The 13,135-nt window shown below is 39.7% G+C and overlaps 1 pseudogene; it reads left to right on the top strand.

Moving 5' to 3' along the window:
- LOC115772692 (neurexin-3a-like) overlaps window positions 1–13,135 on the top strand; it is a 311,850-nt pseudogene that overhangs the window by 266,101 nt on the left and 32,614 nt on the right.

Genomic DNA, 13,135 nt, shown 5'->3' with positions numbered 1-13,135 from the left:
CCTGAGCAGCAACACTTACATGTGACAAGGCACCGCTCCTCTCCACCCATCTCCATATACAGATCTCCAGCATTGCTAAAGGGTGGTCATGGTGAGTATTAAAAACTTTCAGGTGGTGCTGATTTTGAGATTTAAAAAAAGAATAAAAATACTCCACACCAACAGCATGCAAAGAGTAGGCAACTCCATTTCAAATTTGCTAACTAAAATTTTAAAAAAAGTTAATTTCAAGTCTAATATGAATGGCTTCCTGTTGCTTAGTTACGTAGCTGGGTTTAGTTTTGCACAAATGTTAGAAATAAATCTCTAGCTATAAATGCATACACAGCTCATATTCATCACACAGTATATACTGTTTGGTCCATAGTTTTTATTTTATTTTATCTGTGCATAAAAAAAGTTACAATTATATGATGAATATTGACAATGATGGCACCTTCAACTTTATTTCAAGGGGTTGAACAAAAATGTCGCACTTAATTGCTGAGAAATTATGGACATTTTTATACATAGCTCCCTGTTTTCAGGTGCCTGAATATAATTGGGAATTTCACATTTAAAAAACAGATGTGGGCAATTTCTTTAATTTTTCTCAATTAAGAAGGGACAAAGGTCAGTTTTTATTATTTTGAAAAAATAATAAAAAAACAAAGATCTTTTAACCGCAGGCCTCTACACTTGCAGCAAGTTTAGTAGACATATATAAGCTTAGTCCCAGAATTAAGAGTCTGTGAAGAAAAGGCTAGGCTAGGCTTAATCCATGTCTGAGAATGCTACATCATGACTGATGCATCAACGAAACATAAACTCCAGTCTTCAGCCCCCCCACAACCCTGAATAGGATAAGTGAAAGAGAATGGATGGATGGATGGATGGATGGATGGATGGATGCTAACAGACAAATGAACAGGGGTGAAAACATAACCTCCCTCCACCTGTCTTTGGGTAAAGTAAATATGTCTCCATCATTTAAACCAGCTGTCTCTCAGAAGTCGTCCAACTTGCAATTAGAGCTCAGACCCTGAATAGTAATTTAGGTCAAAGTCTCCTCCAAACAAATTCAGGGAATTAAAATTGATGCCATACAGCTGTGCATGCTTTTGGTGCTGTAATTCACATATGCAACTTTTACATTAAATCACTAATGTAATATTTGAGCAATATAATTTAGTATTACTTCACACAATAACATTGATAAATATGATTGATAAATATCTTACTCATATTTAGGAAAAATGTTTTATTTTCCTATATTGACATAAACCAGAATGAGGTTAATTTTCCTGTAACAATATAGCAAATTCAGCATGTTGATAATTGAAAAGTCTGGGATTATACAGTTGCAAAAAATGAGTTTTCACAAGACTCTATGCAGTCCTGTGGGAAACTAATTGCACCCTATGATTCAGGAGCAATAACTTGAAATAATCATTTTCTGTGTATCAGTCTCTAACATTGTTGTGAAAGAATTTTGGCTTAATCTTCTTCACAATGTTGCTTTAGTTGATTGAGGTTTGTGAGCATTTGTTTATACACGACTCAATGACCATAAGGTGTCCAGGTCCCATGCCTGCAAAACAAGCCCAAATCACCACCCCTCCACCACTTGACTTGACAGTTGGTATGAGATGTTTGGCCAGACATCTCCACTTTAACACTTACCCGAAGTCTTGTAGTTTGTTCAGGTGCAACTTTTCAAAACTAAGAAGTGCAGCCATGCTCTTGTTAGAGAGACATGGTTTTCTCCTGGCAACCCTTCCAAGCAAACCATACTTGTTTGTTTTTCTTATTGTACTGTCATGAACTTTAACATTTAACATGCTAGCTGGGGTCTGTGGAGACTGAGATGTAGCTGTTCTTTTTTTGGTTTCCTGAACATTGCAGTCTGGGTGAATTAGCTTGGTAATCCACTCCTGGGAAGATTGTAACATACTGTTAACTCACTGCATGACCCTTTGCTTTTATAGAGGCAGTCACACTTGCTGATGATCAATAATCTCTGTCTCTGCATCTCTGATGCTGTTGAATGATCACAGGATTCTTGGTAAAGAAAACCCACTTTACACCATCAAGCCAAGTGAAAATAACTTTCACATAAGTCAAAAGTCTGTGGAAGACAATATGAAAAACAGACTGAATCCTGGCATGAACAATTATATTATCAACAATTTTACAGTAAAATGGAGTGCAAAAAATGATTTTTTTCTGTAATGAAAGTAGTGCTTGAGCTGTGTAGATGCCATGAGTTAGTGTGAACCTGATAACTCATGTTATTTGAGCATGATCACAAGAGCTTCTTGTGATGTCAGGAATATTTGGCTTTCTTGGTGTTTAAGTGCACCTGTAAATGTTTAATGAGTGTGGAGTAAAGTCCATGACAGTCAGCATCTATGTCTTCTTTGGTCTGTAAGCAGCTCTTCAAAGCTTTAAGGTATGTTTGAAGTTTGTTTGTGTGAGCTTATTTCCTGCTGCTGCATGGTCAAGGTGAATTCAATTTGGTGCAGATGTCCAAATCCACAGTAGAATTGCATTGGTGCTATGTGGTCTCACTTGCACGTGCCAGTTAAGAGCTATACGGCGGCATTTTTATTCTAGCTGCAGTTGACGAAAACTACCTGAATGACTATCGCAGCAGTCAAATCAAGATGAGGTTAAAGTGTGAATTAAACCCTTAACTCTAATCCTAACCCTAAGAGTATTTAATTTTTAAAGTCTTGGTAATCAGAAGATAGATCTATTTGGAATTACTGTAGTTCATACTTGTATTCATAGCCAGAAAACCATCAGCTGTTAGCTGCTTGCTGTTGAAGCAGTTAAAAAAAATAGTGGCTAACCCTCTGCTTTGGTAGGTTGTTCAAGGCAAAATGAAATTTTACTGATACATCTCCCTATTTTCACTGTCTTCTGAGGTGGTTCTCATGAAGGTAAGGTAAGGGATACAAGGCAAACAAGTACAAAATCCTGGACTGACTGCTTGGGACTGCTCTGGATCAGATATCTAGGAGGAGTTGGCAACTGTAACCCAGCAGAAAAGAGAAAAGAGACATTTAGGGGAAAAATATTGAAAGAGTTATCTCAAGGAACCTTTATCATTATAAATGTAAAACAACAATGTAACAGAATTAACCAGAAGGATGTTTCTGCTTAAATAAAACTAGATATTTTGCTTTAAATATGACAAAAATCCAGTCTTTTAATGCTCTTTTAAAAATATTTATTGGCAGAGGTGATTATTGTCCTAGGAGCATCAGGACAAAATCAGGGCATGGTTCCTTTACTCCCATAAATCTTAATAATTATCTGTAAATAGGCCTTTTTTCATAATCATCTGTGAAATACTGGTATGTCTTAGTGCACTCCAAGCATTTGAGGTTTTTTGTGTTGCAAATTCTGTATCTGTGATAAAGTTGTCCTCTCAGTGAAGTGAGCAAAGCCTTATTCATACGTCTTCATATTCTGATGCTGTCCTCAGTTTTTGGTCCGCCTAAATCCCTTTGATTCCATTTAATTCATTTGATTCCATTTACACAAAGTGTTTGAGCTCCATGCATAATTTTAAGCTGGGAAAGGTTCTCTTTGCTTAATACAACAATCTGACTTCTGACACTTTACTTGGTTCTGATTCTATGCTTCTGTCACAATGCTACTTAGCAATATTTTGCTGTCATGTGCTCATCAGTGCAGACTGACTGCACTGTTGTCTGTCTCTGTTTATAGATTAGATAGCAATTACTTGCAAACATTTGCTAGTCTGCCTAGTGATTGCATTCAGTCTTGTTGAGGTTTTTTTATTAGTAATAGATACACTGGAAGGATATAGATTGTTTGACCTATGTACTGAAGGTAACTGTACTTTGTACTAACTTATCTACATTTATACTGTACTTTATACTATATACCTTTTGCCTGCACACCTTTTGTTTTACAACCTTATGATATGTGCTAATGGTTATTTCTGGCAGTTTTATGGCTCAATAATCATATTAATAATTGGCTGTGATAGCTTTATGTCTCATATTTTGTTGACCATGACAGTTTTATGGCTCATTTTGGAAGTTTTATGGCCTATGGTTTAAAGAATCAAAGGTTTTCTACTTCGTACATCCCTAATTAATGAGATATATGGTGGATTTTGGCAGCACAAACTACCGTAAATTTTAAATTGCCAACATTATCAATTGCTGCCAGGTGCATTCATGTCAACATGACTGTACTAATGAGCGATGATTGGAATTTGAAAGGCTGCCAAAAAGCTAAGAAAGCTACCAAAATTTATGTAACTCGTGTCAAGTTTCATAATAGGGAAACCAAATCTTGTAAACTGACACGTTGATCAAAGTAAAGCATGAGTAAGCATATTTAAAATATGTAACTGTTTAAAAAATAAAAACATTTGGACACAAATTGTGAAATAATTGGTGTTTAATGTTAAAGTTAGATGCAATTAAAACTAAGACTTGGAAAGTTATGAAACAAAAGAAGGAGGAGTCAGGGGTCCTCTTTTAACATAAGGGAGCCCAGCAGAACACCGGGGAGTCTCCGTCTTTGTTTGTCTTTGTTGGCCTTTTAACCTGCATGTGCTTATGGCGTACACCCTAGTGGACCTTTTTGCTGTCTTTTTTGCTTTTGTTGAACTTGTATGTTCAATAAATAATTTGCATCAAACTCTGCTCTTTTTCAGTGATATTGTTTTGTCCAAGTGTTTGGTCCTAATTGAATTTAAAAAGCCGGAATCTACAACTTTTCGGCCTGAAAAGGTTCTGCAAATCCTTTAAAATTTGCAACCTGACAGTCTGAGTCAGACCAAGACTGTATGGAGACAGGCTGACTCCTACCGGGCAACCTCTGCAGATGCCTTGCAATTGAAAGTGGTTGCCCAGAAGTTGAGGATATTATATCCTGCCATCCAACACCACTCTAGGTTTACAAGCCACTGACAAAATATTTAAAAACCATTACCTAGAGCATAAATGCTCTGATTAATATAAACTTCTTTAATTGACCCACAATTACTCTGAGTTTAATAATAGTGAATGTGAGTGTGAATGGTTGTCGTCTGTTGTCTGTGTTAGCCCTGTGACAGACTGGTGATCTCTCGAGGGTGTACCCTGCCTCTTGCCTTATGGCAGCTGGGATAGGCTCCATCCTCCCTGTGACCCTGAATTGGATAAACAGGCGGGAGGGATGGATGGGACATGGATGTGTGACTCCTTCAATGTTAACTTTCTGGATTCTGGTCTCTAATAAGTGAAGTGCAATATGAAAGAACTGTGTAGCTGCTAAGGTTTATTTTAATAATGTTATTATGTACAAGTTTGCAGAATTAAAGGCATGTTAAGATCCATCCATCCATCCATCCATTTTCTTCTGTTTATCCAGGGCCAGGTCACAGGGGCAGCAGCCTAAGCACAGAAGCCCAGACCCCCCTCTCCCCAGCCACATCCACCAGCTTATCCAGGGGGGACCCCACGGGGTTCCCAGGCCAGCCGAGAGAAATAATCTCTCCAGTGGGCCCTGGGTCTGCCCCGGGGCCTCCTCCCGATAGGACATGCCTGGAACACCTCACCCAAGAGGCTCCCAGGAGGCATCCTAGTCAGATGCCCGAACCACCTAAACTGGCTCCTTTCGATGTGGAGGAGCAGCGGCTCTACTTTGAGCCCCTCTGGAATGGCTGTGCTCCTCACCCTATCTCTAAGGGAGAGACCATCCACCCTTTGGAGGAAGCTCATTTCTGCCGCATGTATTCGCAATCTCATTCTTCCGGTCACTACCCAAAGCTCATGACCATAGGTGAGGGTAGGGACATAGATTGACCGGTAAATCAACAGCTTTGCTTTCACGCTCAGCTCCCTCTTTACCACGACAGACCGGTGCAGTGTCCGCATCACTGCAGATGCAGCCCCGATCTGTCTGTCAGTCTCCCGTTCCCTTCTCCCTTCTTCCTTCTCCTGTCACTCGTGAACAAGACCCCGAGATACTGAAACTCCTCCACCTGGGGCAGCAACTTGTCCCTGAGCCGGAGTGGGCGCTCTACCCTTTTCTGACTGAGGACCATGGCCTCAGACTTAGAGGTGCTAATTCTCATGCTAGCCACTTCACACTCAGCTGTGAACCATTCCACTGCAAGCTGGAGGCCATCACCCGATGAAGCCAACAGGACCGCATCATCTGCAACAAGCAGAGATTAGATTCTGAGGCCACCAAGGCAGAAACCTTCTGCCACTTGGCTATGCCTTGAAATTCTGTCCATAAAAATTATGAACAGAATCGGTGACCTAAGGCAGGCCTGACGAGGTCCAACACCCACAGGAAATGTGGCCGACTTATTGCTGGCAATATGGACCAAGCTCTCACTGCGGCTGCACAGGGTCTGAACTGCAACAATAGGCCAGATGCCCCCTACTCCCGCAGCACCCCGAGGGACACGGTCGAATGCCTTCCCCAAGTCCACAAAATACATGTAGACTGGATGTGCAAACTCCCACACACACTCGAATATCCTTGAGAGGATAAAGAGTTGGTCCCGCATTCCATGACCAGGACGAGAACCGCATTGTTCCTCTTGAATTCGAGGTTCGATGTTAAGAGCCTAGTTTAAAAAATGTTTTGGTCACTATCAATAACTGTACAATGGGTGATTTTTCTTATAACTCACCCATGGAAGGTTTAGTGGCCACTTTTTTTTTTACTCCAATGCTTGGCAATATAAACCATTACAAATAAGAAATGTCTAATGTCTTAGCTACTTACATGTTTTCGGAGGGCAGGGAGTCCTTTTGCTTCTCTCCTAAGTATAGGATTAGTGTTAGGTTACAGGGTTACAGTTGGGGTGGCCATTTTTTTTTTTTGCTAGATTCCTTCTGACCCCAAGGGATTTAGTATAATCTATGAGCATTTAACACCTAAAATATTTATAGAAAAAAAGAGGGAGTAAAAGTAACCCAAGTACAGAACGTTTGGGCACTCCATATACATTAGTAAGCAAGTTGGCGTTGAGCTGATATTGCACACACACCTGCTCTGCGTTGAGTTACTTCAATTTCTTGTGCACAGCAACTGTAATATCACTTACACCACACGGTGAATGTTCAGAAATCTACAGCTAGCAGATCCTTGTTTTGTAATTCATACTTCCTCCTTATGTTTTACTTAGCTGGGACAACATACATCTTTGGCAAAGGTGGAGGCCTCATTACTTTCAATTGGCCAGCCAATGAGAGACCAAGCACAAGGACGGACAGGCTGACTGTCGGCTTCAGCACCTCCCTGAAAGATGGCATCCTGGTCAGAATTGACAGTGCACCTGGTCTAGGGGACTACCTCATGCTGCACATAGTAAGTCCTCAAACACATCGTGCTTGCCCAATGTGAGATTTTTTTTTTCTATCTGACGTTTTTGGTTTCTTTTTTAAAAAAATATATATTATGATGGCTTTATGGTTTTATGCCCCAAGCATGTTCCACAGGCTTCAGTTTTAACTGCTTTAGCAAAGTCCAGAGGTACAAAGTCCAAAAGATAAGAGAAGTCCAAAAAAGATGAAGGAACTGAATCACAAGGGAGTCAGAAAATATAGATGAAAACAGTTGAACAATGTAAATCAGAGAAATATAGACAACTCAACAAGGACAAAAGGAAACACTATATAGGCAGGGAGGACTCATTACTGGAAAAGTAAGAAAAAAAGAGGGAGAGGAACACAGGTGAACACAATTCAGAACAGAATCAAGGAATCAGGAGAACATAGACAGGAAGCAAAACTGACATAAAGAAAACTAAACTTTTTATGTAAAACAGTAAATAACCAAAAGTATAACATTCTTTTGGTTGCTTCTTTAATGCAGCATCCTTAACCCTTTAATACTGGGTGCCGGTTACCTGCCCTTACTAGCTGTGAACAACTGGTTAAGACGTAACGTATTGCTGCGGAGTTAGCTGATCAAAGGAACTTAGATCAGCTAACTTTCCATTTCCTATTCTTTGCAAATTTATGTTTTGATTTCAAATGGGAAAAAAGAAATATCATTAATTTTACATTGTATAGATTTGGAGTATAAAATGAAAACAAATGACCAAAAAAGTACATGGACCCTTAATAACTGCAATTTCTCATTTCAGCAACAAGGCAAAATTGGAGTGACCTTCAACATTGGCACAGTGGATATCAGTGTGCAGGAAAGCAGCACCCCAGTGAATGATGGGAAGTATCACGTTGTCCGTTTCACCAGAAATGGTGGGAATGCTACACTGCAGGTGGATAACTGGTCCATTAATGAATACTTCCCACCAGGTACAAACTATCAGTGACTCAGTCAGTCATGAAAATGAAATAACTGGTATTAACAAGAAATAATAAGGCAGTGGGATTGTGTCATTGTGAAACAGTTAAGAAGATCACTGGGCAGCATATGCTTTAGTAACATAATTGCATTCATGTTGGAATTTGAGTCCCGAAGCACTTTTTATACTGTCATACTGCTCCTTCTCAGACCTTTGTTATTGTTGTTGTTTTTTTTTTTTAAACACATCTATTTCTGAGCTAAGAAGTGACTAATCACAGCACACCTAAGCCACTCAAATCAATAACTGCATTATGGGTGACCATGTAACTCTATAGACTTTGGATGGACATGTTAGACATGTTGTCATCAAAACACAAAAAGAGAGAATGATGTTCCAGCTCTCCATTAGAATTTCAGAGTAATAGCGAATCAGTGCCAACGTTCAATGATTCTTCCTTGATGGTGTAGCAGCCTACCACTTTATTAACAAACTTTGTGTTCTTTTTTCTTTCATTTTTCACCTATATACTGTATAGGTGGGGCATAAAACTCTGTTACCAGTAGTGTTTTTCTTTCCTGTGTTTACTCCAACTGTCTGCAATAATTTAGATCTTCCAAGTCTTATCCTTAACAGAAGTCGCATTTAGAAACAGCACAGCTTGGCAGACGATTGTTTTCGTTCATGCAGCCTCTCCAAACCTAGCACACACTCTACTGTTTCACATTTTCCAAGGGAGCCAGCTGCATTTTTTTTATGCAGCCTGCATGAACAGACAATGGAGACAGCATGAACTGTGAAAGAAACAACACTGGGGCATTGCTGTTTGGTGGTTAGGATTAGGGTTAGGAAGACAGACAAGCAGCTGACTTAAATAGCAAGGGGGAAAGCTGATCAGAATTTTTTTATAAAAGTCAGCTGAAAAGCCATCCGGGCCAGGTGACTTACCGCTTTGCATACTCTTGATTGCTAATGTTATTTCTGTAGAGGTCAGATCTTTCTCAAGGTCTTTGAAATGATCAACACTGATGGAGGGAATATCCAGAGATCTGAAGAATTGTTCTAGCTCATCTATACCATTGGGCGCATCAGAACTATATAACAATTTGTAAAAGTCTCTAAAGCAGGAATTAATTTCTGTGTTATGAGTATGAAGTACCCCCCTCTCATTTTTTATGACCGGGATTGTTTGTTTCACTGATTTTTGGTGTAGCTGGTGCGTTAACAGTCGGTCTGCCTTCTCCCCTTTTTCATAAAAATCAGTTCTTGTTGTGGATATAAGCTATTCAGCCTGTTGTGTTGAAAGAATATCAAATTCAGTTTTTAATGATATGCGTTTTTTGAAAAGGTCTGTTGATGGTGATCTGCTGTATAACTCATCCACTTTTAAAATTTCTTCGGTTAATTGTTTAAGACGTTGTTTCTTTTATTTCTACTGGCACAATATGAAATTGTCATGCCCTGCTGATACGCTTTTAAAGTGTCCCAAATTGTCAGAGGTGACATTCCTGGGGTTTGATTCACTTCTAGAAAGAAGTTAATTTCAGATTATATAAATTTCAAATATTCCTCTTCTGCTAGCAGTAGATTGTCAAAGCTCCACTGACGATTTATAGGGTGTTTGCTGGGGATAAGCAATTTCATAGAGAGTGGTCCATGGTCTGAGATGACTATACTTCCATAATCACACATTGTAATTTGCTGCAAGATTCTCTTATCAAGAAATATATAGTCTATATGGGAATAGGTTTTATGGACCCAAGAGAAGAAGGAATAAATCCTCGAGGTAGGGTTACGGAAGTGCCAGATATCAACCATACCTTAATTTTCAAATAGTGAGTTAATAGATTGGGCAAATTTTGACTGGAGTGCCCTCACCGGGGAACTCCGATCTAGTGAGGAGAGCATGCAATTTGCATCACCCGCTATTATAAGGTTATGAGTTGACATACTTGGTAAACTTGCAAATAAATTGCTGAAAAATATAGGGTCGTCGCAATTTGGTGCATAAAAACAGGCAAAGATTACTGGTAGTGTGTATATCTTTCCAACCACAATCATGTAATTACCAGTGGCATCTGAATGTACAATAGATTCCGTAAATTGCACATTGTTACTAATTATAATCACGACCCCTCTTGATTTTGATTGAAAGTTGAATTGAAACACATTTTCCACAAAAGCGTGTTTTATCATTTGCATGCATATATGCATTCAGATCTGTCATGACTTTTTTAAGTTTTACTGGATGATTGAGCAATTTTACGTTCCAGCTCACAAAGTTAACTGGACAACCACTGGTGATTTTTATACTGTTTATGTCAACCATACTAAGTAATGCATCTTAAGTTTGTGATCCCACACCCTGATTACAACTTATTAAGGAAACACAAACATATCTAGCAAAACAAACCCAACAGCAAACCAGATCTGGTATTGATCCTCCCACTTCACCCAGAAGAACATGGTGAACCCAGTACCCAAAAAAAATGAGATCCACACATTTTGTGCTTATAGTGAGGAAAAAAGAACGGAAAGAAAGAAAAAGAAAAGAAAAAAAAAAAAAAAACAGGAGCACCTGCTAGTAGGCCCCCCTCAATCTGGCGTGAAAACAAAAACAAACATCTCGAGCAAACTCGTAGTGTAATTGGTGAAGATGGTGATCGGGTCTCCATTAAAATGAAGTGGGCACGGCTGCGATCATGGCACAGTATCTCCACGCACTTCTGATGGTAATGCAACTTAGCAATGATGACCCGTGGTCTGTCACTTATATTCCTCCTGCCCAAGCCCTGGTGGGAGTGGTTAATCAAGGTTCTTTCTCGAGCTGGAGCACCTGGGCTAGTAGCTCAGCAATCACGGCCGGAGAGCTGGAGCAGGTTTCTAGCTTTGCCATGATCTTCTCTTTCAGGTGAGCTGCTCTGGCATTCAATGTACCAGTTGTTAATGGGGCTTGGTACTCAATTTTGGACTGTGGGCATGATCATATCTCCCCCCATGTGTAGTAGTATTCCAACAATTCCCGATTCTCATCTCATTTCCATTTGTGCTGTATCCTTGTTTGTGTGTGTGTGTGTGTGCGCACACACACAAAACCTTTAGACCTCACAGGGTTAAAGGCCTTTACACACCAGATATGAAAAATTAATGCAAATGTTAAAAATATTTTTTAGACTCACTATTTTTAATGTGGTCATTCACACCGACCAGGGAATTTCACACGATAAATTTGCAGCATTTATTTTTCTGGATAAAGTTCAATTTTTCTGATTTTTGCATGCAAACAGATCTGACCAATCAGTCCACTGCATTTGGCAACAACTGCACTCAAGCTCAAAACGTGCACTGCTAACTGAATAATATAGAAATGGTAAAAAGGAAAAAAAACATGCCATTTTATCTCACATTCACAGCTAGATGCTGCTCCAGGTCAATCAGGTCAGTGAAATTATTTCTCTGCCTTCTCAGATGTGATCCCAGGTCTGACAACAAAAGCTTGAAGTGCCCCACTGACATCCTGGAATATGAACGAAAATGGTCATGATACAAGTTCAGCTCCTGGATCAAACCATGAAATTCTGTTGCCTTCTTGAGAATTGGGTGAATCTAGAATCTCAGTTTCTTCCTTTTCTTGTTAGAAACATAGAGACAAATTAAGTCTGTGGACTCCAGAAACTGACAGTAGGGCCCTGTGGAGACCACAAAAAATATTTCCATCACGTATCTGTCCAAGGCAAAATCCCTCAAGTCACATAGAATCCACTCTGGCACCCTCTCCTATTAGCCTGTTCCATCATTTGCTTCAATGCTTTGGATCATTGCATCTGTTTCCCATGGGTAATAAGCACCCTGGAGTCTTGGTAACTGTGTTTGAGACAAGTGTAACGAACAAATTGTTCTGCTGTTCTGGCCAGCAACATTTCTGCTCCAAGAAGGGTCTTTGGCTATAATGTTTTGCAATTCAGTGTGGCTCTCTGTGTTAGACAGGCATTCAAGTATTGAACTATTTGGCAATGTTTCCTGGTGCTTGGCCTGGATGGATACATGATGTACACAAGCCTCCCGGACTCTTTTCATGAAGCTACAATAGTAGAGCAGTGAGATGTTCAAAGAATGGTGCAGTGCTAAGGGGTGGGCCCTCAATTTGTCATGTAAATCTGGGTCTGTCCCCAGAAGCTCATGTATGGAATTGCAATATTTTAAACTGTTAAAAACTGTTAAAAAAGTGGAAAATCATTATTAGATAAATAAGAGAGAGTTTATTTGTGGAATCTATGAAACTCTGCTTATGGCTATCCAATCTGAAACCTACCCCTATCCCTAAGTGGTTCCTCTGGGATCTGGTGGATTTAAAGAGGTTAAGACACTGCAGTGTCTGCAATGTACCTGGTATCTTTAGGTTGTTCTCAGGGGTCATCGTTTGTCCCCTTTTCAGCTCCTGCCCAGTCTTGGTATATAACTTCTCTTTTTGAAACAAGATTTTGTTGCTTCCACCAGGTGAGTTAAGCTGTGTCCATACAGGGAGGGATTTGCTCACTCCACATTGCTTTTAAGCTGACAGTTGGTTGGCAGTGGATATTCCAGGCTCTGGTTACTTAGGAACACTCTAATGTATGTACCATACTGTCATCCTGTCAATCACAGGTATCCTGTCTTCTCATGGTACTTTCTTAAATTGCTTTTCCCAAAGTTGAAAAAAACTCTATCTCACAATCTGCTCACATTGAATTGCCAGCTTTTTTTTCGCTCTCATTTGGAGACAGAGATATACAATTCCAAAATAAACCTTTTAGCCTGTGTCTTTGAATGACCCCCATTACCGGAGGTTTTGTCCGTTTCTGTATCTTCTGCTGTTGG

The sequence above is a fragment of the Archocentrus centrarchus genome, chromosome 22 (genome assembly GCF_007364275.1).
Source record: "Archocentrus centrarchus isolate MPI-CPG fArcCen1 chromosome 22, fArcCen1, whole genome shotgun sequence".
Classification (NCBI taxonomy): Eukaryota; Metazoa; Chordata; class Actinopteri; order Cichliformes; family Cichlidae; genus Archocentrus; species Archocentrus centrarchus.
Note: the sequence above shows the minus strand (reverse complement) of the source record. Positions and strands in the feature narration are given on the sequence as shown.